Source organism: Piliocolobus tephrosceles, chromosome 3 (assembly GCF_002776525.5).
Source record: "Piliocolobus tephrosceles isolate RC106 chromosome 3, ASM277652v3, whole genome shotgun sequence".
In the NCBI taxonomy this organism is placed as follows: domain Eukaryota; kingdom Metazoa; phylum Chordata; class Mammalia; order Primates; family Cercopithecidae; genus Piliocolobus; species Piliocolobus tephrosceles.
In genome coordinates this window covers 118315224-118338781 of record NC_045436.1, presented here as the reverse complement: position 1 = coordinate 118338781, position 23558 = coordinate 118315224, and the positions used below count along the sequence as shown (strand labels likewise).

General features: G+C 41.7%; 1 protein-coding gene and 1 pseudogene across 3 annotated transcripts in view; one reads left to right on the top strand and one right to left on the bottom strand.

Annotated features, from left to right (window-relative positions):
- SLC4A4 (solute carrier family 4 member 4) overlaps positions 1-23558 on the top strand; it is a 396122-nt gene that overhangs the window by 111944 nt on the left and 260620 nt on the right. The window lies entirely within an intron of this gene.
- On the bottom strand, positions 7817-9332 carry LOC111524909 (annotated as a pseudogene).

The window sequence follows — 23558 nt, the reverse complement described above, 5'->3', positions numbered from 1 at the left end:
AACTAGTTCAACCATTATGGAAAACAGTATGGCAATTCCTCAAGGATCTAGAACTAGATGTACCATATGACCCAGCCATCCCACTACTGGGTATATACCCAAAGGATTATAAATTATGCTACTACAAAGACACATGCACACGTATGTTTATTGCAGCACTATTCACAATAGCAAAGACTTGGAATCAACCCAAATGTCCATCAGTGACAGACTGGATTAAGAAAATGTGGCACATATACACCATGGAATACTATGCAGCCATAAAAAAGGATGAGTTTGCGTCCTTTGTAGGGACATGGATGCAGCTGGAAACCATCATTCTTAGCAAACTATCACAAGAAGAGAAAACCAAACACCGCATGTTCTCACTCATAGGTGGGAACTGAACAATGAGCTCACTTGGACTCGGGAAGGGGAACATCACACACTGGGGCCTATCATGGGGAGGGGGGAGGGGGAGGGATTGCATTGGGGAGTTATACCTGATATAAATGATGAATTGATGGGTGCTGACGAGTTGATGGGTGCAGCACACCAACATGGCACATGTATACATATGTAACAAACCTGCACGTTATGCACATGTACCCTAGAACTTAAAGTATAAAAAAAAAAAAAAAAAAGAAATGAAGAAGACTTTGTATAATGCAATTAATGACACCCTTAACAACATCTTGATTAGAGACAGTCAAGTTTCCCAAATTCCACTGAGCTGGTTTCATAAGTTGGTAGACTGATGGTATCACATAAAAAGTCTTTCTGCGGCCGGGCGCGGTGGCTCAAGCCTGTAATCCCAGCACTTTGGGAGGCCGAGACGGGCGGATCACGAGGTCAGGAGATCAAGACCATCCTGGCTAACACAGTGAAACCCCGTCTCTACTAAAAAAATACAAAAAACTAGCCAGGCGAGGTGGCGGGCGCCTGTAGTCCCAGCTACTTTGGAGGCTGAGGCAGGAGAATGGCATAAACCCGGGAGGCGGAGCTTGCAGTGAGCTGAGATCCGGCCACTGCACTCCAGCCTGGGCGACAGAGCGAGACTCCGTCTCAAAAAAAAAAAAAAAAAAGTCTTTCTGCAAGGTCAATTCAGTGGTGGGGCTTCAGGTCCAGTTAGATAATTCTTTTAGAACTTATGTTTGGGATAACTGTTTTTCTTTCCACCTCATGTGTTTTGAACTTTCAGGGCATACATTATAACTTATAACGTATCCCTGTCACTCTTAGTCTGAGTGCTCATATTGAAAGCACGCACTGTGTGAGCTGCCGTCTCACTGTGAATCAGCAGGAAGGGTAAGCTTTCATAACATCACTGAAGGGTGAGGTAATTATTATGCAATTGGATTTTGGAGTATATGATAAAGAAATTCTGAGAAAAAAGTGAAGGTCTTCAGTTCCCTAATGGATACAAAGGAGAACTTAACGTGACAAAAATATCTGGAAAGAGTTTGTATGGTTCCCCTAAAAAATGGAAGCATATTAGTAACTACCTTCAGTTCTCTCTGGAATGAGGGGGAAATTCCAAAAATAAACTAAATAAAAGAAGCAGTAAGATTTCTTTGAATTTAAGGGAGAAGCACATTCTCCCAGTTAAGAAAGGTGTCTTCTGTGAAGCTGCCTTGGGCTACAGTCAAATAGATTCCCACTGCCAAGTGTGGAGCTTGTCTTCACTCTACAGAAAGGCTTGTTCGTTGTATTTCCCTTGGCATGTGATTCAGATTGTTGGAGACCTTGGTAAACTCATCACATTAGATCATGGGTTGATGTAAGTTCGTGTTTGGATGTTTTAAAATGGGTTGGAACCTGGCTAGGGGAAGAATGTCTACAACTGGCCCTGAAAGAGATTAAACATGTTTGAAATGTTTTTTCAATGGCAGAGGAGTGGGTGGTAATATTTCTTTTGCTGAGAGCTAGCAAGCGTGCCTGTTAGGAGAGCATTCCCGAGCTCATGATGAATCAAAGACTGATTAACTGTATTTTAAGGATGGCATCTGGAAATTGCTTGTGAAAGAGATTTTGCCATTAATTACGGAAGACACATATGCCACTGGATTTAGGACTAAAGACAGGGATAACCCTTTACCAAACTGATTTCTGTTTTATTGTGGGTCCTCTTTTATTTAAACTTCAGGACTTGCTGCTTCAAAAGTAGTTGGCTTTCTTCTGCTAGTGATATGTAAAGAATGAATGGTGTCCATAATTGTTATAAACATAATATACAGTTATATTTAATTTATAACATAAGTCACCAGTCAAAAAGACAGTTTAGTTTTTTCCTATGACAAAAATCCGATCTTACTCAGTAAAACAAATGCTTTGCAACTCATTGCTTTTCTGAGACTAGTATTTACTGTGCTATAATTTCAGGCGTTTAGGTTTGCTGAAGGCATAAGGTATACTTTTTTAGATGTGAAATTTTTATATATGGTTGATTGAGGGAAATAAATTTCAATGTTGGAAGTGGTAAACAGCTCATTTCTGTAGGGAGTGATAATTGGGAATGTAGATCATTGGAGATAGACTGAATTTAGAAACATCATGGTTATAGATGTGGATTTAGGAGTTATCTGCTTAGATTTTGAGACTTTTCCCGTGATACTCTAACACACAGGAACGGAACTGTTGCTGTATCTCTCTATGCTTACAGCTGGTGAGGGATTGTCTCTTGAGCAGAGGGGACAGATTAGACCCTGAAGCTGCAAACCCTAGGTGTATATCTAGTAACTCCTGAACTGGTACTTTCGTTGTGGGATGTATACATCCGTTTAAATACCAACAGAAGAAATTTTCAGAGGTTTTACCTTGATTTTCCTAAAAGAGGAAGCAATCATAGAACCAAATTCCTTTTCATAATTCTTCAAAATTGATTGGAAAAGAAAATTGCCTTTTCTCTCCTGCCTTTTCATTTTGAGGAACCCTTAATTATGTCACATATTTTAAATCAAATATGCTTATTTGTTGCAGCATCTGCCCAGTCCTCCATTTCTTTCTCTTTCTTTCTTTCCCCTTCCTTCCTTCCTTCCTTCCTTCCTTCCTTCCTTCCTTCCTTCCTTCCTTCCTTCCTTCCTTTTCTTCTTTCTCTCTTTCTTTCTTTTCTTTCTCCTTCCTTCCTTCCTTCCTTCCTTCCTTCCTTCCTTCCTTCCTTCCTTCCTTTCTTTCTTTCTTTTCTTTCTCTCTTTCTCTCTTTCTCTCTTCTTTCCCCCTCCCCTCTCCTCTCCCCTCCCTTCACCTCCCCTCACCTCTCCTCTCCCCTCCCCTCCCTTCCCCTCCCCTCTCCTCTCCTCTCCTCTTCTTTCGAGATGGAGTCTCGCTCTGTCACTCAGGCTGGAGTTCAATGCTGTGATCTCAGTCCACTGCAACCTCTGCCTTCCGGGCTCATGCGATTCTCCTGCCTCAACCTCCAGAGTATCTGGGATTATAGGCACATACCACCATGCCCGGCTGATTTTTGTTTTTTAGTAGAGACAGGGATTTCACCGTGTTGGCCAGGCTGGTCTTGAACTCCTGTCCTCACATGATCCACCAGCCTTGGCCTCCCAAAGTTCTGGGATTACAATTGTGAGCCACTGTGCCTGTCCTCCGTCCTCCATTTCTAAGACATTGTATCATTCAGTGGTTGTTTAACAACCTTAGACAAAATCTAAGGTGTAACATCCACTGAATGATAGAGTGGTCCAAGAATACATTGATACAGTGGTCCAAGAATTGAACCAACTCTTTTTAACCTGTTTTTTTTTTTTCATTTTCTTTCTTTTTATATGTGATACAAATAAAATATGACTGTGTTTTTATTTTCATAGTTTAAACAATATGGAAAATAAAAATCTATATGATACAGAGCATAAATAATGGGGCAGAAAGTAAAAGTCTCTCTTCAATCATTTTCCCTGAGCCTACTGAAGAGTTATTCATCTACTCTCTTCTCTTTGGATTTACATGCATTTAAATGTATATGTAGAAATATACTAACTTGTGTTTTGCAATAATTATAAGTTGGCTTGTCTCATGTATAATGATCAATAAGCTGTTAACCTGAAAATTCACTTTGTACCTCTTAATGGCATGCAGCATTTCTATGTTAAAAGAAACATCTGGAAAAATGGCAAAACTCTACGTTCCTGAAATTTATTTTTATTCAGAGTTGGGTGTATTTTTTCTTTTGGGGCCATTAGTACTTTTATACATGGTAGACTAAATTATAATATTTTAAAAATCAAAAGATATTTGGGGAGATGGAAATATGATTTGATGATTTCTGCTGATTATGTGTGCTGTCACCTTAGTATTTTCTTAATTTAAAAAAGTGGTTAACTTATGTGTGTTTGGCATATTTTTGAGTTGATAATCTCAAATAATTATTCACTTGTTACACATGCACATTAAAAGTATTCTGTCCTTGCGGATCTGTCATTTCACAGACATACCATTTTGCCTTGTTGGCTAGGTGATAGAAAATAAAGGGCAGAACATAAGAAATTATCCTTCATTGGATATTAGTTCGTTCTCTCATCTGGATTTTAAAGTATTATTGGAAAAAATATCCTTTAATCTTCTATTAAAGATAAGGTAAGTTCTTACAATGTATAGGTTGTTTGTAGGACTGAGAAGTATTGGAAATACATCTTGGCTTAACTAGTTGGCCACCCTTGAGAGCCAGTAATACCAAGTGGTCAAGCTTAGTTGCACCCAGTGGCAAGAGACGTTCTGAGGTTTCCCATGTATTGGGAGGAGGCCTAAGACAAAGAGGTCCTTGTAAAACTCAGCTAGAGACTTGGCTGTGGGACAGAGTCCTAGAAGAATCTGCATTAACTGTGCCCTGCCCAGAGGCATGCTGCTGCAGCCTTTGTGCTGGGAACCACCGGCATCATGGAATGAGTTTGCTTCTCCAGCTAGACACTCTGAGCTTCTTTTGCTTACTGGCCCTGTTACTCCCCCTGAGCACTGGAGCTGCGTGTAGCATCATAAACCTTCTCTGTGAAGTCATATTACGCAGAGATGGTTAGAAACTGTCTGATCTTTGTTTTCATGTGTGTGGTTGTTGCTGTAGAAGATAATTACTTATCCTTACGTCTACCTTTCTGGCTTGATACACACACACACACACACACACACACACACACTCTTTGGCAAAAGGAATTAATGTATTGGTGAATCTTTTTTTTTTTTTTTTTTGAGATAGAATCTAGCTCTATCGCCCAGGCTGGAGTGCAGTGGCATGATATCGGCTTATTGCAACCTCTGCCTCCCAGGTTCAAGTGATTCTCCTGCCTCAGCCTCCTGAGTAGCTGGGAATACAGGGAAGTGCCACCACCCCTGGCTAATGTTTGTATTTTTAGTAGAGATGGGGTTTCACCATGTTGGCAGGACTGATCTTGAACTCCTGACCACAAGTGATCCACCTGCCTCAGCCTCCGAGAGTGCTGGGATTATAGACTTGAGCCACCATGCCCAGCCAGGATTGGTGAATCTTACGTATAATTTAGCATTGGTGAATCTTATGTATAATTCTGAAATTCGCCAATACATCCATTTCTTTTGGCAAAGTATGAAGAGCATAGGATTTGAATTTAGAAGACCTTGGTTCAAATTCTGCTTCTGCCACTTAATAGTACTGTGACCTATCTGAGGCTCTGTCTCCATTTTCATTCTGCGTCTTGGTTGAGGCTTGTGAGCTTCAAATGAGACAATGTATTTAAAAGCATTTTGTGAACCATGAACTGCCACACAAATGTTGATTATTGTTATTATTTTAAATTTAGTCTCGCTGATATAATAAAACGTTAGTAATAAATGCCCCATGAGTTGTCTTAATTCCAGAGAAGACATATGAACTAATATACAGGTCATCAAAAGGCATATTTATGTAAGGGCTACTGCTAGGTAGTGTCAATCACGGGTGTGCTAATTTCATACTGGGATATGCAAGCAGCCTTACTTGGAGAAAGGAGGAGGCACAGAACAGAGATAAATAAAGACTTAGTTTCTGCACAGCCTTGTGAAAGACTGTTTTAAGGTTGATGGTGTTTTATAATTTATATTGATGCTTAAAGACTAACATTTATCAATTTTTAAAAGAATAGTTTTATGAGTCACCAAATATATAAATATGGTCAAATGTGTATTCCACACTTTTCAGAGAAATTATCTAGCTCTTCTGGCAACAGTGAGAGTCCTTTGTGTACACAGTCAATAACATAGGAAAAGAGATTCAGTTTTCCTGTGGCAAGTTTCACATCCTGGAAAATGTTTATCAGTTGGATGCTGGGACCATCTCTAGGTTAGAAAGTATCAACAGGAAGTAGTTCAGGTTCAGATATGGGTAGGTTCTGTGCTTCCTAGTTTGGAGAAGGGTTTCTGATGATGAGATGGGACTTGGTTTTCATTCTTCTGGCCTCATAGATGAGTGGCCAGTTTCATTTCATTGCTTGGCTCTATCTTCAGTTTATGTGCTCATTCTTTCCGTTGAAAACTCCTTTAACTCTTCAGCTGAAAATGTTCTGTAGAGTTCAACTTTAAAGAAGTCTTAGCAAATTTTATTTATTAGTCTAGCTATTATGTTTATTTTCGTAACATCTTTTCTGAAGGAGAATGTCTAACACCTCTAGGTGTTCATAATGTGAGCCTCATTTGTATTTTCAGAGAAAAGTTTTATCTTGAGTTTGAATGAACTGTTGAATAAGCTGAGTTAAGAGACTCTCATTTTTGCTGTCCATGAGGCGGAAAAGTGGTGTGAAGGATGTATGACTTCAGCTAGTTGGCTACTGACCAGTCTTTCTATTGTTTACACCATAGGAAACAGGGACTTTGGAGACAGGTGCTAAGGAAATGAATAGCACTTTTTTGTGTGTGTGGTTGTAGGAACCACCGTATACCCTAGAACTCTTTATTAAGAACTTACACTTATGTAATTGAAGACACATTGATTGAGCTACAGGTACCTGGTCAGGCATTGATTGAGAAACCTGTACCTGGTCTCAGGTTGCTCTGTATAGAGGTTCCTCGGGCTGTTAGGAGCTAGGAGACTGCTTGGCCTGGACAGGACCCAGAATAAGAAGCATGGTACCTCCTACAAGATTTTGAGTAGGCCGTGGGCTTCAAGATGGCTTTTAGGATGATGAGAGAGGTCAGGAGTGTAGGTTTAAGCCAGTGCCCAGGGCCAACATTCCCTGAGATGAGTCAAACCCCAACCCTCTCTGTGTTTCCAGAACAAAGGCTAGGTGTGGGGAACTAGCACTGTGAAGAGGGCAGGGGGCATGTCTCTAGGCATTGCTGGAACTGGGGGAGATTGTCAGAGTGGCTGGGGTAATGGTTGTATAATTTATGGCAGTTGCGCCTTCCTGCATGACAGTGGGAGGTTGAATGCCCCTTATGGGAGAGTCATGCACCATGGTTGGGCTGGAACAGCCAGCCAGAGGGCGTGGGGGCAGTGGCTCTGCTGGGGTGACCAAAGTAGGCAAGGAAAGCCACTTGTTGCACACACCCCATTTTGATCAACTGCTTTCATGAAGGATGAGACAGGGTAGGATCATTTCTCAGGCCCAGGTACTGGTGTCATCTTAATTCTTTAGTCTGGAAGAACTTGATGAGAGGGCAGGAGGATGATAAGAATTTCCTTAATCAAACCCATTTTTCATATCTCCTAGGGCTACCCCTTCATCCACCCATCTCCAGAGAATAATCTGACTGCTCTCACTTTTCCAGCTTTTCTCACAAGGCAGTTGTTACTGGACTGCTGAGGGAAGTGGAAAGGAGGTCTGAGAGGGGGCTCTGATGGTGGCACCCAATCTATAGGGTCTGGAGTCAGGGTGAAGGAGGTCAGGGACTAGTGGCTGCCATAGTATGGGCACGCGGCCAGGCTGATGATGAGCAACGTGGCCAGGAAGAGGGTGGTTGTGAGCTGCAGCCACAGCAGGACTGCTGAGATCATGACGTGGACCACCAGCGAGCAGAACACAACCAAGAGGCATGTGATGCTGCTGGCGTGCTTCATGACCGTGGACATGAGCAGTCCATTTAGCCCTAGCTCAGCACCACAAGTTCTGCTTATGCTGACAAGCCTTCCAGGAAGCCTGGGCCGGGGCCACCAGCGGATGCAGATCTAGATTCAGGAGCACATCAAAGACATTTAGAATGTCTAGAGGCAGACATTCTAAAGTAAAGACGGCAGCTGCCGTCTCTTCATGAGCAGCTCTGTATGCAGTGACGACAGACCTGAAATGAGGCAGTCCAGGATGAGGAGCAGCAGGCCCAGCGGAGTGATATGTAGGGGCATGGGACTGGCAGCAGCTTCTGGAGGGGGCCCAGGAAGGGTGTTCTCAAGGTCTTACGGGCCGTCTGGTGGCTAGCAGGCCCCCGCAGCCATCAGCAGCAGCAGTGCTAACCCCTGAGGTGCAGAGAAGCAGTGTTGGAGGCAGAGACAGTGGAACAGGGCCCACTTCCAATCTTGAGATTGCTCAGCACCTGGTAGGTGCCGGGGTCCATGTCAGGCTGAAGATAGATCACCAGGTTGTTGTTTGTGCCACAGATCAGGGCTGATAAGTGTGAAGGGAGCAGCTTAGTGCCAAAGTGGGGGTCCCCTACAGCCATGCTTGCCAGCTCACTATAAGGGAGAAAGTGCTTAACAGTAGTTTGGTCAACTCAGCTCCACAGCTGAGGAGGGCTGGAATTCCGGGCACCTGGCTGTCCACATGGCACAGTGCCAGCATGGGGGATGGGCACCATACGTGGCAGTGGATAGGAGTAGCATCAAGGTCCACTACACTCATACCCACACCAGACCTTGGGTGGCCTGTGTAGTTAGCAAGGGGAGTGGGATTGCAACACATTTAGGGGAAATCAAGTTATGGAGCCAGCTTCCAGTAGGAGGAGCCATGGAGCATTGCCAGAGAGGATACTGAGGATCAGAGTCATTTGCCAGGACTTGAAGAGTAAGGGACTGGTGGCCCTTGAAGCTACAGTCTTAGGGCCAGTCTGACAAAGTGCAGGCTGACAAGCCACTGTGCACACTCTGCAGGAAGGGAGGCAAGGATAAAGGCAGCATGAAAGTTGAAGAAACAAATGTATGACAGCCAGGGAAGCCAGATAGTGTCTCTACCTGCAGTCCGTAGCTCCCTATTCTGCCTCCCTCATTGCATCTAGAGCTATTCGGGCCCTAGCATAGTGACTGCAAATAGTCAGTCTTTCAATGTCATCTCCACGTTGGGCACAGCATAGCCTGAACTGCATAGATTGTCAGCGCAGGTGCCCCTTGCAAAGCCCAATACTACTGTTGCCTTCAGTTTGGCCACCACAGCCAGCCAGGAATCCCTTGAGGAATGGGGAGGACAACAGCGAGCCATCCCGGCCCGCTCTGCTGTTGACTTTGTCTTCCATGTGCCGCTGCAGGCGCTCCAGCTGGTTCTTGAGAAATGCCAGGTCCTTAAGCTTAGGCAGAGAATCCTTGTCATCTGTCAGCTTCCCCGCCAGACTTCTGAAGAGCACTTTCTATAAGTCAAAAGTAAGACAGTCTCAGTTTTGTTCTGTATATTTGATGTTTGGTGCATTGCAAAAGATGGCATAGCTTAGTAGGATGTTATTTTATTTCAGTTGCAAAGTAGGAAGGGCACTGATAATTGTAGAAATGGGGAGGAAGTACATATATGAGTCTGAGGCTGTATATTTAGTCTTCTGAGCTTTGGAAATAGAGATGTTTTTTTTTCAGTCTTAGCAAAGAAAGTATTGTAAAATTTCAGAAACAATCAGGCTATTGATAAAGTATGCTAAGTGGTAGAAAGAGCAATGCACTGAGAATAATGATTTTTTAAAAATCTTGATTCTGCTAGTGACTTGCTGAGCCTGGACAAATCCCTTAATATCTCTGAACCTCTGTCTTCTTACTTATAAAATCATATTTCTATATAACCTAAAAGATCCCTTCCAGACTTAAAATTCTGTGACTCTGATTTTTCTCTATGGTCACAATGATTCTTTGCTTGCTTCCACAGAGTATGAAGGTAACAGATATCCCTTAGCAATGGAAATTACCTTTGAAAGCATAAGGCAGCAAACTGTGTTGCAAAGGGGATGTATGGAAATGGGCTGTGAATCTTGAACCTAATGGGGTTACCTATGGCTCATACTCTTTGGTGTGCACTACCTGCAGTGTTGACTCCTGGTGTGCTGTGATTCTGGAAGAGAGGCACTTGGTCTTGAATGTGTAGTTTTTGACAGCCTGTTTCTAGATTGGCCACACATCTAGACACACATCATTTCAATGGTGACCTTCAAGGGCAATGATGCCCCAGCCTTCAATGTGTAACTCTTAGGTAACACATCTAAAATTGGAATTTGGCAACCATATAGGAAAAGAGGATAATGTCATGTTAGGCCAAAATAGGGTATTTTGGGGATGGAAAACATCAAAGTCTATACTCGACCAAAGTATAGATTTTGGTAAATGGATTTTAGATAGATTGTTTTTCAAGCTCCGTTATGTTTCCTTAGACTTTTTCACTTTTTGTAGTAATCACTTTTTTTCTGATGTTTACAATGTTCTATTATAAATGGAGCTTACCATCTGCCATTAAGGAAAGTATAAAAATCAGGCGGTGCTAGTCTTTTTCTCTCCGTAAAGCAGTTTCCATCAGACATCATTTTCCTCTGCTTTAATCTCTTCTGCAAATGTGGTAGTGATCTTAAGTCATACAGCTTGTAAGGTGAGGCACATTACAGAAATCTGAGGATTTAGCTGGGCAAGGGAGGGAGACATAGATGGTAAAAAGGGAGGTGGAGGAGTTTAGAGTTTATTGATTACTCGTGTAATGCTTCCTTGTGAGTAAAGAAAAGCAGATTGGTCATCTATAATAAAATGTAGCCCAAATGGCATTTGCACAGTTGTAAGGTTTATTTCACAGCAAATCAGTATGCCTGTTAGCATTTCACACATATCCCTGTCTCTCTGTCAAGAATGTTTGCAGATTCTTTGTTGTTCATGCTTAAAGGCACTTTTTATCTTCTGGTGTCTTGCTAATGGACCTCCTCTTGAAAAACAACTCTTCCAGTCTACACAGATGAATCTCTTCGTGACTACTCTGTTTCAGTTTTTGATTAGCTCCTCAGGAATCACAGTTTCTGTTAGGATTAGCAGAAAGAAGAAGATGGGAGGCCGTCATTTTACATTGTCATTCAGCAACAACATCATAAACTTTGAAGTCTTCCTGCTCCTTCTAAACAGAATTGCAGCTATAACATCCCGATAGGTGTTTTTCAGATCTCTTTTTCTTCCCTTCCTCTTCTTCTTCTACTTCCCTTTCTTCTTCTCCTCCCTTGCTTTCCTTTTTCCCCTCCCCGCCTCCTTCTGTCCTGCCTTTCTTCTCTGTATTTTAAGTACTTCCAATAAAGACACGGACACTTGTCTGCATCTTGAAAACCCCAGATTCAGTTTCATCAACATCTATTGAATGCCTGTTATATTCTTGATTCTGTGCTAGGCCTATTCTTATGCATTGTCTTATTTAATCCCCATAATAATTATTTGAAAAAGCTATTTCATTCCCATTCCATCAATGAAGAAACTTGGGCCTGATTCACAGAGCTAGTATGCGGCAGAGGCTGAATGTGAAATTAGATCTTCTGAATTCTTCCTTTACTGGGTAGAAACTCTGCTTCATATGGTAAGTTGTATCAGGGTTCTCCAGAGAAACAGAACCAAGAGGATATATGGAGATATACATGTGTGTATATATATTTATTATAGGAATTGGCTGTTGTAATTATGGAGGCCAAGAAGTCCCACCATCTGCTGTCTGCAAGCTTGAGACCAGGGAAAGCCAGTGGTGTAATTCATTCTGAATCCAAAAGCCTGTGAATTGGTGGGCCAATGTCCTGGTCTGAGTCTGAAAGCCCAAGAACCAGGAACGCTGATGTCTCAGAACAGGAGAAGATGCATGCCCCAGCTTAAACACAAAGGTGAATTCACCTTTCCTCCATCTTTTTGTTTGATTTTTGTCCCTCAACAAATTGGATGATGTCCAAGCTCATTGGTTGGGCAACCTTCTTTACACAGTCTACTGATTCAAATGCTGATCTCTTTCAGAAGAGGCAAACCTAGAATAATGTTTTACCAGCTATCTGGGCATTCCTTAGCTCAGTCAAGTTGACGTATAAAATTAATCATCACAGAATTGCTGTTATAAAAGGAACTATACCTTAGTGTGGAAGCGAGACAGCTATGATTAAGTGAGAACATGTGATCAGATTCTGGGTCCAGATTCTAAATGACTGATTCAGCCTTGGGCAAGGTTTTGACTTTGTATTTTAGACTCTTTACTGATTAAAAAGAGATAGGAAAAATTGTCTTAGAAGAATCTAAACGTATAGCTGTCTGTATTTACTGCAGAACCTTACTTTGATAAAATTTTAATTTTGTGAACAACTTGGAACTCTTTAGTTGGGAAATAAATTCCAGCATAGTTGTTTTTATAGCACTGCAATTGGTAGAAGTTATATTATCTAAATCAATTGTTAACAAATGTGCTCAATTACTGGGCAGAATCTTATTTGATGGGATTATCAATACATATTTGTTGAATACCTACTATGTGACTGACACTTTACATTCATGAGCTCATTTAACCCTTATATCATTTCTGTGAGTTCTCAATTACTTGCCTCAAAGATGATAAAAATGAGGCTCAGAAGAGTTAAATAATTTTTCCAAGGTAAAATAACTAGTAGGTGGTGAAGTTGGAACGTGGATCTTTGAATGCACAAAAATAGCACAATTATTACTAGTGTGGGATTTGGAGTTAGATTTAAGTTCCAGTTCTGTCTCTTACTAGCAGTGTAACCTTTGGCAAGTGACTTGATCTACCTAAACTTTCATTTTTAGATTGAGCTACTTAAGAGGTCTGTTCCATTCTAAAGATTCAATTGCAAGTATCCCTTTAGCATGGCCTGACACAGTAAGTGAGGTATGCAATGGCACCTGCTTATAAGGGTTTAGCATGTTAAATGAGAGATGAAGCATAAAGATGAAATGTGAACATTTTTTTCATAATGTATGCTAAAATGTTAAATCATGCAGTTTTAGCAAAAGATACTAGTGTGGTGCATGTGTTATATTAGACAGAACTTTGGAGTAGAGCTGGGATATACAAAACTTTTCCCCATCTTCACCACTAGCACACTGTGAATCTCAGAGCATGTTATTTCACTTCCATGTCCTCTGTGTTTCATCTGTTCATGCATTCATAAAACATCTACAGAGAGACAGCAGTGTGTCCAGGCACACTGTGTGAGGAATCTAGGAACTGGAAAAGGAGCTAACATGTGGCATCTGTTCCCATCATAGGCCAAAGAACAGCCTAATGGGAGGAGAGACAGACATATGAAGACTTTGTAATGCAGTGTGAAAAGTGGTATTGTAGTGTTCAGAGCCAGGGGAGGCTTTATGAAAGAGGTGACAATTGAAGAAGCAATGAAGATCAGAAGGGACTCTGCGTTATTCATCTTTATAGTAATATTTCCTAAAGCATTGAGTGCCGTGCCCAACACATAGTAGGCACTCAGTAGTGAATTGGATACTGATTTGCAAGGTGGACTTGTTTTCAACATCCATTCCTTCCTATGTTTCCTGTTAAAGCTCATCTGCCTCTTTAGGGAGCTCCACAGGGACTCGGTTCAAGTCCCTAATTCTCTTAGTGATAGTACACCAGCGTGGTTAAGAGCATAGGCTCTGAAGTCAGACTTCCTGGTCTCAGTTTCTGTCTCTGCTATTTGTTAGCTGTCTGACCTTGAGCAGTTACTAAGCTTTCTGCGCCTCTGTTTCCTTATCTATAAAATGGGATAATAGGCCGGGTGCGTTGGCTCACACCTGTAATCCCAGCACTTTGGGAGGCGGAGGCGGGCAGACCATGAGGTCAAGAGATTGAGACCATCCTGGCCAACATGGTGAAACCCCCGTCTGTACTAATAATACAAAAATATGCCAGGCGTGGTGACATGTGCCTGCAATCCCAGCTACTTGGGAGACTAAGGCAGGAGAATCGCTTGAACCCAGGAAGCAGGGGCTGCAGTGAGCTGAGATCGTGCCACTGAGTTTGGCAACAGAGTGAGACTCTATCTCTAAAAAAAAAAAAAAAAAAAAAAGATAATAATACCTAGCATTATTAAATGGAAAAATTTAAATGCAAAGAACTTTGAATGGGGACTAAGCACTAAGGATAGTAATTACATAATGAATGTTAGCAATTTTTATTTTTCATTTTGATACATTTTGCACTGAGTTCATTTATTAGAGTTCCACTTCACAAATACTCAGTTACCTGCAAAAATAGAATTTTTCTGATTGACAGTGGTCAAAAAGAAAAGGTGACTTATTTTAGGAAAGATGTTGCTTTTTCTTCACCTGCTCTTGCTTTAAAGCATGGATCATAAGGTCCTAGTTAATGCCACAAGGAGCTCACATGTATTTTGCTAATTATAAGTCATGCTTCTCAGTGGCCCTTTTAACTGTTAAGATGACCTCTGGATTCTGATTTTTCTTTACTCTTTATTAATAGTTAACAAACTGTTTAATGTGTGGTAGGAAAGCCAAGTAAGCCTGAAGCATTTAGAAAATGGCATGTGAATTAGTTGTAAACTGTTTCAGTAAACATTAAATGGGTGGCAATTACTTAAAGTGATTGCCTAAGTTTCATTAAACTATTTAAAAGAAAAATATGTGCTTAATGCTGCTTTAATTATAAGGAACTTATTAGAGTAGCTTCCATCTAGGGTTTACCAAGTTAGCCTAATTCATAACCTAGGGCATTTTATACACATGCATTTTATACACATTTCTGATTTCACCCCTCACCCTCTGCCTCACTGAGACTCAAACCTGGTAATCTGTGTTTTTAATTATTTCAGGTGAATCTGCTGATGAGACCTGGTTGGAAAACACTGCTCAGGTGTTGTCTGGTTAAAAGCTTGCTTTCGATTTTGCATTCAACAATTGGAAAAAACTCTTAAAGATACTTCAGTATGACTGGTTACCAAGGGTTAATTATGGTGACTATAGAATGAGAGTAGCTGAGGAAATGGAAGTCTGTGATTTTTTTTTTTTTTTTTTTTGAGGCGGAGTCTCGCTCTGTCGCCCCGACTGGAGTGCAGTGGCCCGATCTCAGCTCACTGCAAGCTCCGCCTCCTGGGTTTACGCCATTCTCCTGCCTCAGCCTCCCGAGTAGCTGGGACTACAGGCGCCCGCCACCTCGCCTGGCTAGTTTTTGTATTTTTAGTACAGACGGGGTTTCACCGTGTTAGTCAGGATGGTCTCGATCTCCTGACCTCGTGATCCGCCCGTCTTGGCCTCCCAAAGTGCTGGGATTACAGGCTTGAGCCACCGTGCCTGGCCGGAAGTCTGCGATTTTTGATTGCCTTGTTAAATTGTCAACAGCAGCAGCACCACCGTCATTGATTGGGTTATGGCAGGAAATGTTATAGTTAGATTTGCTACAAATTAGTTTAGATAGAGAATATGGGTGAAAATAAGGTAATCTTATCAGATGTTGTCTGATACATGGAAGCAGTGCATTTATCAGCAGAGTTGCAAAAGCAATGTTGAGTACACCTTTGAAACAAGGTTGCCTGCCGTGGATTATAGCAAACAGAAGTATTCTCAAGGTGTGTGGAATCAATGAAAACCAACGGTGTCAAGATGTAAAGAGCAGTCAGCTTGTATAGGTGCCCACAACTACTAATCACAACTACTAATGATAGGTGTGGAAAGAACTGCTGAATACCTTCCCTCCTGCACTACCCCAACTGTGGCACTGCCCTAGATAGCCTTCTAAAACACACACCTGATTCTGCCACTCCCTGCTTGCAACCCTCAATACTTTTCTATTCATATGCTAGGATAAAGTCTAAATGCCTTATCAAAATATATAGGGCCATTCACGATTTATCTACTATATACTTTTATAGTCTTCTTTCTCTTCTCTTGCCACATTTGCATGCTATATGCTCAAGCCAATTGAGCACTATACATGTAGTCTTCCAAAGTGCTTTGAGAAAAAAAAAATCATATACCACATTATTCTGTGATAGACCCTAACACAGTGCCTAGTAGGGGCTCAATATACATAGTAGTTGTTTAATAAATGTTTATTGACAAATGAATAAATCAAAACACAATTACTGTAATGCTCTCGTTACATGTGGATGTTTCCTTTTTGGGATGTAAGCCCATCCAGAGCACTATAGTGTGCACAGTTACTGGCACATAATAGATAGTCATTAAGAGTTTATGGGGATCTGGCAAAATGGCCAAATAGGAACAGCTTTGGTCTGCAGCTCCCGGTTCATCTCACTGGGACTGGTTAGACAGTGGATGCAGCCCATGGAGGATGAGCAGAAGCAGACGGGGGTGTCTCCTCACCCAGGAAGTGCAAGGGGCTGGGGGACTCCCTCCTCTAGCCAAGGAAAGCCATGAGGGGCTGTGCTATCTGGCCCAGATACTACGCTTCTCCCATGGTTTTTGCCATCCGCAGACCAGGAGATTCCCTCGTGTGCCTACACCACCAGGGCTCTGGGTTTCAAGCACAAAACTGGGCGGCTGCTTGGGCAGATGCCAGGCCAACTGCAGGAGTTTTTTTTTTTTTTTTTTTTTTTTTTTCATACCCCACTGGTGCCTGGAACCCCACTGAGAGAAAACCGTTCTCTCCCGTGGAAAGGGGCTGAAGCCAGGGAGCCAAGTGATCTCACGCAGTGGATCCTACTCCCATGGAGCCCAGCAAGCTAAGAACCACTGGCTTGAAATTCTTGCTGCCAGCACAGCAGTCTGCAGTCAACCTGGGACACTCAAGTTTGGTGGAGGGAGGGGCATCCACCATTACTGAGGCTTGAGTAGGTGGCTTTCGCCTGACCGTGCTAAGGACTGGAAGTAACTCAACACAGCACGGCAAAGTGGCTGTGGCCAGACTGCCTTTCTAGATTCCTCTTCACTGGGCAGGGCATCTCTGAAAGAAAGGCAAGAACCCCAGTCAGGAGTTTATAAATAAAACTCCCATCTCCCTGGGACAGAGCACCTGGGAGAGAAGGGGCAGCTGTGGGTGCAGCTTCAGTGGACCTAAACATTCCTGCCTGCTGGCTCTGAAGAGAGCAGCGGATCCTGACAAGGAGGGTTCTCCCAGCACAGTGCTCGAGCTCTGCTAAGGGACAGACTGCCTCCTCACATGGGTCCCTGATCCCCATGCCTCCTGACTGGGAGAGACCTCCCAACAGGGGTTGACAGACACCTCATACAGGAGGAAGGAGCAGGCAGGAATCTTCACTGTTCTGCAGACTGCGCTGGTAATATCCAGGCAAGTAAGGTCTGGAATGGACCTCCAGCAAACTCCAGCAGACCTACAGGAGAGGGGCCAGACTGTTGGAATAAAAACTAACAAACAGAAAGCAATAACATCAGCATCAACAAAAAGGACCCCCACACACAGAAACCCCATCCAAATGTCATCAGTCTCAAAGATCAAAGGTAGATAAATCCATAAAGATGAGGAAAAATCAGCACACAAATGCTGCAAATTCCAAAAACCAGAATGCCTCTTCTCCTCCAAATGATCACAACTCCTTTCCAGCAAGGGCACAAAACGGGACAGAGAATGAGTTTGACGGATTGACAGAAGCAGGCTTCAGAAAGTGGGTGATGACAAACCCCTCTGAGCTAAAGGAGCATGTTCTAACCCAATGCAAGGAAGCTAAGAACCTTGACAAAGGGTTACAGGAACTGCTAACTAGAATATCCAGTTTAGAAAAGAACATAAATGACCCGATGGAGCTGAAAAACACAGCACGAGAACATCATGAAGCATATACAAGTATCAATAGCCAAATGGATCAAGCAGAAGAAAGGATATCAGAGATTGAAGATGAAATTAATGAAATAAAGCATGAAGACAAGATTAGATAAAAAAGAATGAAAAGGATTGAACAAAGCCTCCAAAAAATATAGGACTCTGTGAAAAGATCAAACTTACGATTGATGGGGTCCCTGAAAGTGATGGAGAGAATGGAACCAAGTTGGAAAACATACTTAAGGAAATTATCCAGGATAACTTCCCCAACCTAGCAAGACACACCAACGTTCAAATTCAGGAAATACAAAGAACACCACTAAGATACTCCTCGAGAAGGGCAACCCCAAGACACATAATCGTCAGATTCTCCAAGCTTGAAATGAAGGAAAAAAGAATGTTAAGGGCAGCCAGAGAGAAAGGTCAGGTTACCTACAAAAGGAAACCTATCAGACTAACAGCAGATCTCTCTTCAGAAATCCTACAAGCCAGAAGACAGTGGGGCCCAATATTCAATATTTTTAAAGAAAAGCATTTTCAACCCAGAATTTCATATCCAGCCAAACTAAGTTTCATAAGGGAAGGAGAAATAAAATCCTTTGCAGAAATGCTGAGGGATTTTGTCATCACCAGGCTTGCCTTACAGGAGCTCCTGAAGAAAGCACTAAATATGAATAGGAAAAATCAGTACTAGCCACTGCAAAAACACACAAAAATATAGAGACCAGGGACACTATGAAGAAACTGCATTAACTAATGTGCAAAATCACCAGCTATCATCACGATGACAAGATCAAATTCACACATGACAATATTAACCTTGAATATAAATGGGCTAAGTGCCCCAATTAAAAGGCACAGACTGCCAAATTGGATAAAGAATCAAGACCCATTGGTGTGCTGTATTCAGGAGACCCATCTCACATTCAGAGCCACACATAGGCTCAAAATAAAGGGATGAAGGAATATTTACCAAGCAAATGGAAAGCAAAAAGCAAACAAGCAAACAAAATGCAGGGGTTGCAATCCTAGTCTCTGATAAAACAGACTTTAAGCCAACAAAGATCAAAACAGACAAAGATGGGCATTACATAATGGTGAAGGTATCAATGCAACAAGATCTAACTATCCTAAATGTATATGCACCCAATATAGGAACACCCAGATTTATAAAAACAAGTTCTTAGAGAACTAAAAAGAGACTTAGACTCCTGCACAATAATAGTGGGAGACTTTAACACCCCACTGTCAATATTAGATCAATGAGACAGAAAATTGACAAGGATATTCGTGACTTGAACTCAGCTCTGGACCAAGCAGACCTAGTAGATATCTACAAAACTCTCCACACCAATCAACAGAATATACATCTTACTCTAAAATTGATCACGTAATTGGAAGTAAAATACGCCTCAGCAAATGCAAAACAGTGGAAATCGTTAACAAACAGTCTCTTAGACCATAGTGCAATCAAATTAGAACTCAGGATTAAGAAACTCACTCAAAACCACACAAGTACATGGAAACTGAACAACTTGCTCCTGAATGAATTCTTGAGTAAATAACAAAATTAAGGCAGAAGTAAATAAGTTCTTTGAAACCAATGAGAACAAAGACAAAATGTACCAGAATCTCTGGGACACAGCTAACACAGTGTTTAGAGGGAAATTTATAGCACTAAATGCCCAAAGGAGAAAGCAGGAAAGATCTAAAATTGATGCCCTAACATCACAATTAAAAGAACTAGAGAAGCAAGAGCAAACAAATTGAAAAGCTAGCAGAAGAAAAGAAATAACTAAGATCAGAGCAGAACTGAAGGAGATAGAGACACAAAAAACCCTTCAAAAAATCAATGAATGCAGGAATTGGTTTTTTGAAAAGATTAACAAAATACATAGACTGCTAGCCAGACTAATAAAGAAGAAAAGAGCCTGCCTTCCAAGACTGTGGAGGAAATTCCACAACATAGTAATTATTACAATAAAGATGTCAAAAAGCAAACTTTCAACAAGTCGAGTTGAAAATAATCTAAATGGCTTTTATTAATGATTCATGAATTGGGCACCATCCCATCCATAACATAGAAGAAATTCCAATGAGCAGAGCAGAGAGGGTTGGTTTTATAGGCAGAAAAGTGGCGAAGAAGCAAAAAATAGAGAACAAAAAGTAGATTGTTCATTTTTTTTTTACTTATTTTTATTTATTTATTTATTTTTAATGATGGAGTCTCGCTGTGTTGCCCAGGCTGGAGTGCAGTGGTGTGATGGCGGCTCGCTGCGGCCTCATCCTCCTGGGTTCAAGTGATCCTCCCACCTCAGTCTCGTAAGTAGTTGGGACTGCTGGCATGCATTACTGCACTCGGCTAGTTTTTTAGTTTTTTGTAGAGACAGGGTCTCATTATGTTGCCTGGGCTGGTCTGGAACTCCTGGGCTCAAACAGTCTTCCCACCTTGGCCTCCCAAGGTCCTGAGATTACAGGTGTGAGCCACCACACCCAGCAAATTGTTCATTTCAAAGTTACTTTCCTTATAGGGTTAGAATAGAGGGGACTTCATTTATCATACTGGCTCAGATAAACTGGGTCCCTTCTGATTGGCCACTGTGAATATCTTATTTTTTGGAAAGTTGGCTCATTTTAAAGTTCAGTTTGATTACAGGGCACCTAGAACTAGTGACTCCATTCTGGTTTGGTTTGCTCTGTTGGGCCTAGTCCAGGAGCTCAGTTGAAAACAATGGCCTCCACAACTTTTATTTAAGAAGATAATAACAATTGTTAATGCTTACTGGAGGCTATTTCATTTAATTCTCACAGTAGTCTTGAACGACGTAGTTTCCATAATTAACCCCAATTTGTACATGGAGAACCTGAGACACCAAGATGTATGTCAATGCACTTTGAAAACTCAAGCCCGAATTAGCTGGGCGTGGTGGCAGGCACCTGTTATCCCAGCTACTTGGGAGGCTGAGGCAGGAGAATAGCTTCAACTCAGGAGGCGGAGGTCGCATTGACCCAAGATCGCGCCACTGCACTCCAGACTGGGCGACAGAGCAAGATTCCATCTCAAAAAAAAAAAAAAAAAAAAGGAAACCAAAACTCAAGCCTGGTGGCCAGGCACAATGGCTCGTGCCTGTGGTCCCAGCACTTTGGGAAGCTGAGGTTGGTGGATCACCTGAGGTCAGGAGTTCGAGACCAGCCTGACCCATCTCTACTAAAAATACAAGGATTGGCCAGGCCTAGTGGCGTGTGCCTGTGGTCTCAGCTACTTGGGAGGCTGAGACAGGAAAATTGCTTGAGCCTGGAGGGCAGAGGTTGCAGTGAGCTGGGATCCTACCACTGCACTGCAGCCTAGGTGAAAGTGTGACACTCTGTCTAAAAAAAAAAAAGAGAGAGAGAGAGAGAGAACTCAAGCCCTATGCAAGTGTAGAGATTGATTGGGATCTGTTGAGGGATAGAAATACAAATGTGACTTTGGGGAAGTCACATCCCCAAACTAGGGTTAATTTTCTTATCTGTAAAATGAAGAAGTTGAAGTCTTTGAAGGTACATTTAAAACTCCGAGTCTAAATAGAAAAGTTGAATGTGGTTCATTGTCCATATACTATAAATAAATAATTTCATGAACCAAAAAAAAAGAAAAAAAAAGAGAAGAGAAGAATCAAATAGATACAATAAAAATTGGTAAAGGGGATATCACCACTTATCCCACAGAAATATCAACTACCATCAGAGAATGCTATAAACACCTCCAGCAAATAAACTAGAAAATCTAGAAGAAATGGATAAATTCCTGGATGCATACACTCTCCTAAGATTAAATCAGGAAGAAGCTGAATCCCTGAATAGAGCAATAACAAGTTCTGAAATTGAGGCAGTAATTAATAGCCTGCAAACCAAAAAAAGCCCAGGATCTGACGCATTCACAGCCGAATTCTACCAGAGGTACTAGGAGGAGCTGGTACCATTCCTTCTGAAATTATTCCAAACAGTAGAAAAAGAGGGACTCCTCCCTAACTCATTTTATGAGGCCAGCATCATCCTGATTCAAAAACCTGGCAGAGACACAGCAAGAAAAGAAAATTTCAGGCCAATATCCCTGGGGAACATTGAGGTGAAAATCCTCAGTAAAATACTGGCAAACCGAATCAAGCAGCACATCAAAAAGCTCATCCACCATGATCAAGTTGGCTTCATCCCTGGGATGCAAGGCTGGTTCAACATATGCAAATCAATGAATGTAATCCATCACATAAACAGAACCAATGACAAAAACCATATGATTATCTCAATAGATGCAGAAAAGGCCTTTGATAAAATTCAACACCCCTTCATAGTGAAAACTTTCAATAAAGTAGGTATCGATGGGACATACTTCAAAATCATAAGAGCTATTTATGATAAACCCATAGCCAGTATCATACTGAATGGGCAAAAACTGGAAGCATTCCCTTTGGAAACTGGCTTAAGACAAGGATGCCCTCTCTTACCACTCCTGCTCAACAGAGTATTAGAATTTCTGGCCAGGGCAATCAGGCAAGAGAAAGAAATAAAGCATATTCAAATAGGAAGAGAGGAAGTCAAATTGTCTCTATTTGCAGATGACATGATTGTATATTTAGAAAACCCCATTGTCTCAGCCCAGAAACTCCTTAAGCTGATAAGAAACTTCAGCAAAATCTCAGGATACAAAATCAGTGTGTAAAAATCACAAACATTCCCATACACCAAAAATAGACAAACAGAGAGCCAAATCATGAGTGAACTTTCATTCACAATTGCTACAAAGAGAATAAAATACCTAGGAATACAACTTACAAGGGGCATGAAGGACCTCTTCAAGGAGAACTATAAACCACTGCTCAAGGAAATGAGAGAGGACACAAACAAATGGAAAAACATTCCATGCTGATGGATGGGAAGAGTCAATGTCGTGAAAATGGCCATATGGCCCAAAGTAATTTATAGATTCGATGCTATCCCCATCAAACCACCACTGACTATCTTTACAGAATTAGAAAAAACTACTTTAGATTACATATGGAACCAAAAAATCCTGTATAGCCAAGAAAATCCCAAGCAAAAAGAACAAAGCTGGAGGCATCATGCTACCTGACTTCAAACTATACTACAAATCTATAGTAACCAAAACAGCATGTTACTGATACCAAAACAGATATATAGACCAATGGAACAGAACAGAGACCTCAGAAATAACACCACACATCTACAACCACCTGATCTTTGACAGACCTGACAAAAACAAGCAATGGGGAAAGGATTCCCTATTTAATAAGTGGTGTTGGGAAAACTGACTAGCCATATGCAGAAAATAGAAACTGTACCCCTTCCTTACACCTTATACAAAAATTAACTCAAATGGATTAAAGACTTAAATGTAAAACCTAAAACCATAAAAATCGCAGAAGAAGGCCGGGCGCGGTGGCTCAAGCCTGTAATCCCAGCACTTTGGGAGGCCGAGACGGGCGGATCACGAGGTCAGGAGATCGAGACCATCCTGGCTAACATGGTGAAACCTCGTCTCTACTAAAAATACAAAAAAACTAGCCGGGTGAGGTGGCGGGCGCCTGTAGTCCCAGCTACTCGGGAGGCTGAGGCAGGAGAATGGCGTAAATCCGGGAGGCGGAGCTTGCAGTGAGTTGAGATCCGGCCACTGCACTCCAGCCTGGGTGACAGAGCGAGACTCTGCCTCAAAAAAAAAAAAAAAAAAAAAAAAAAAAAAAAAAAAAAAAAACC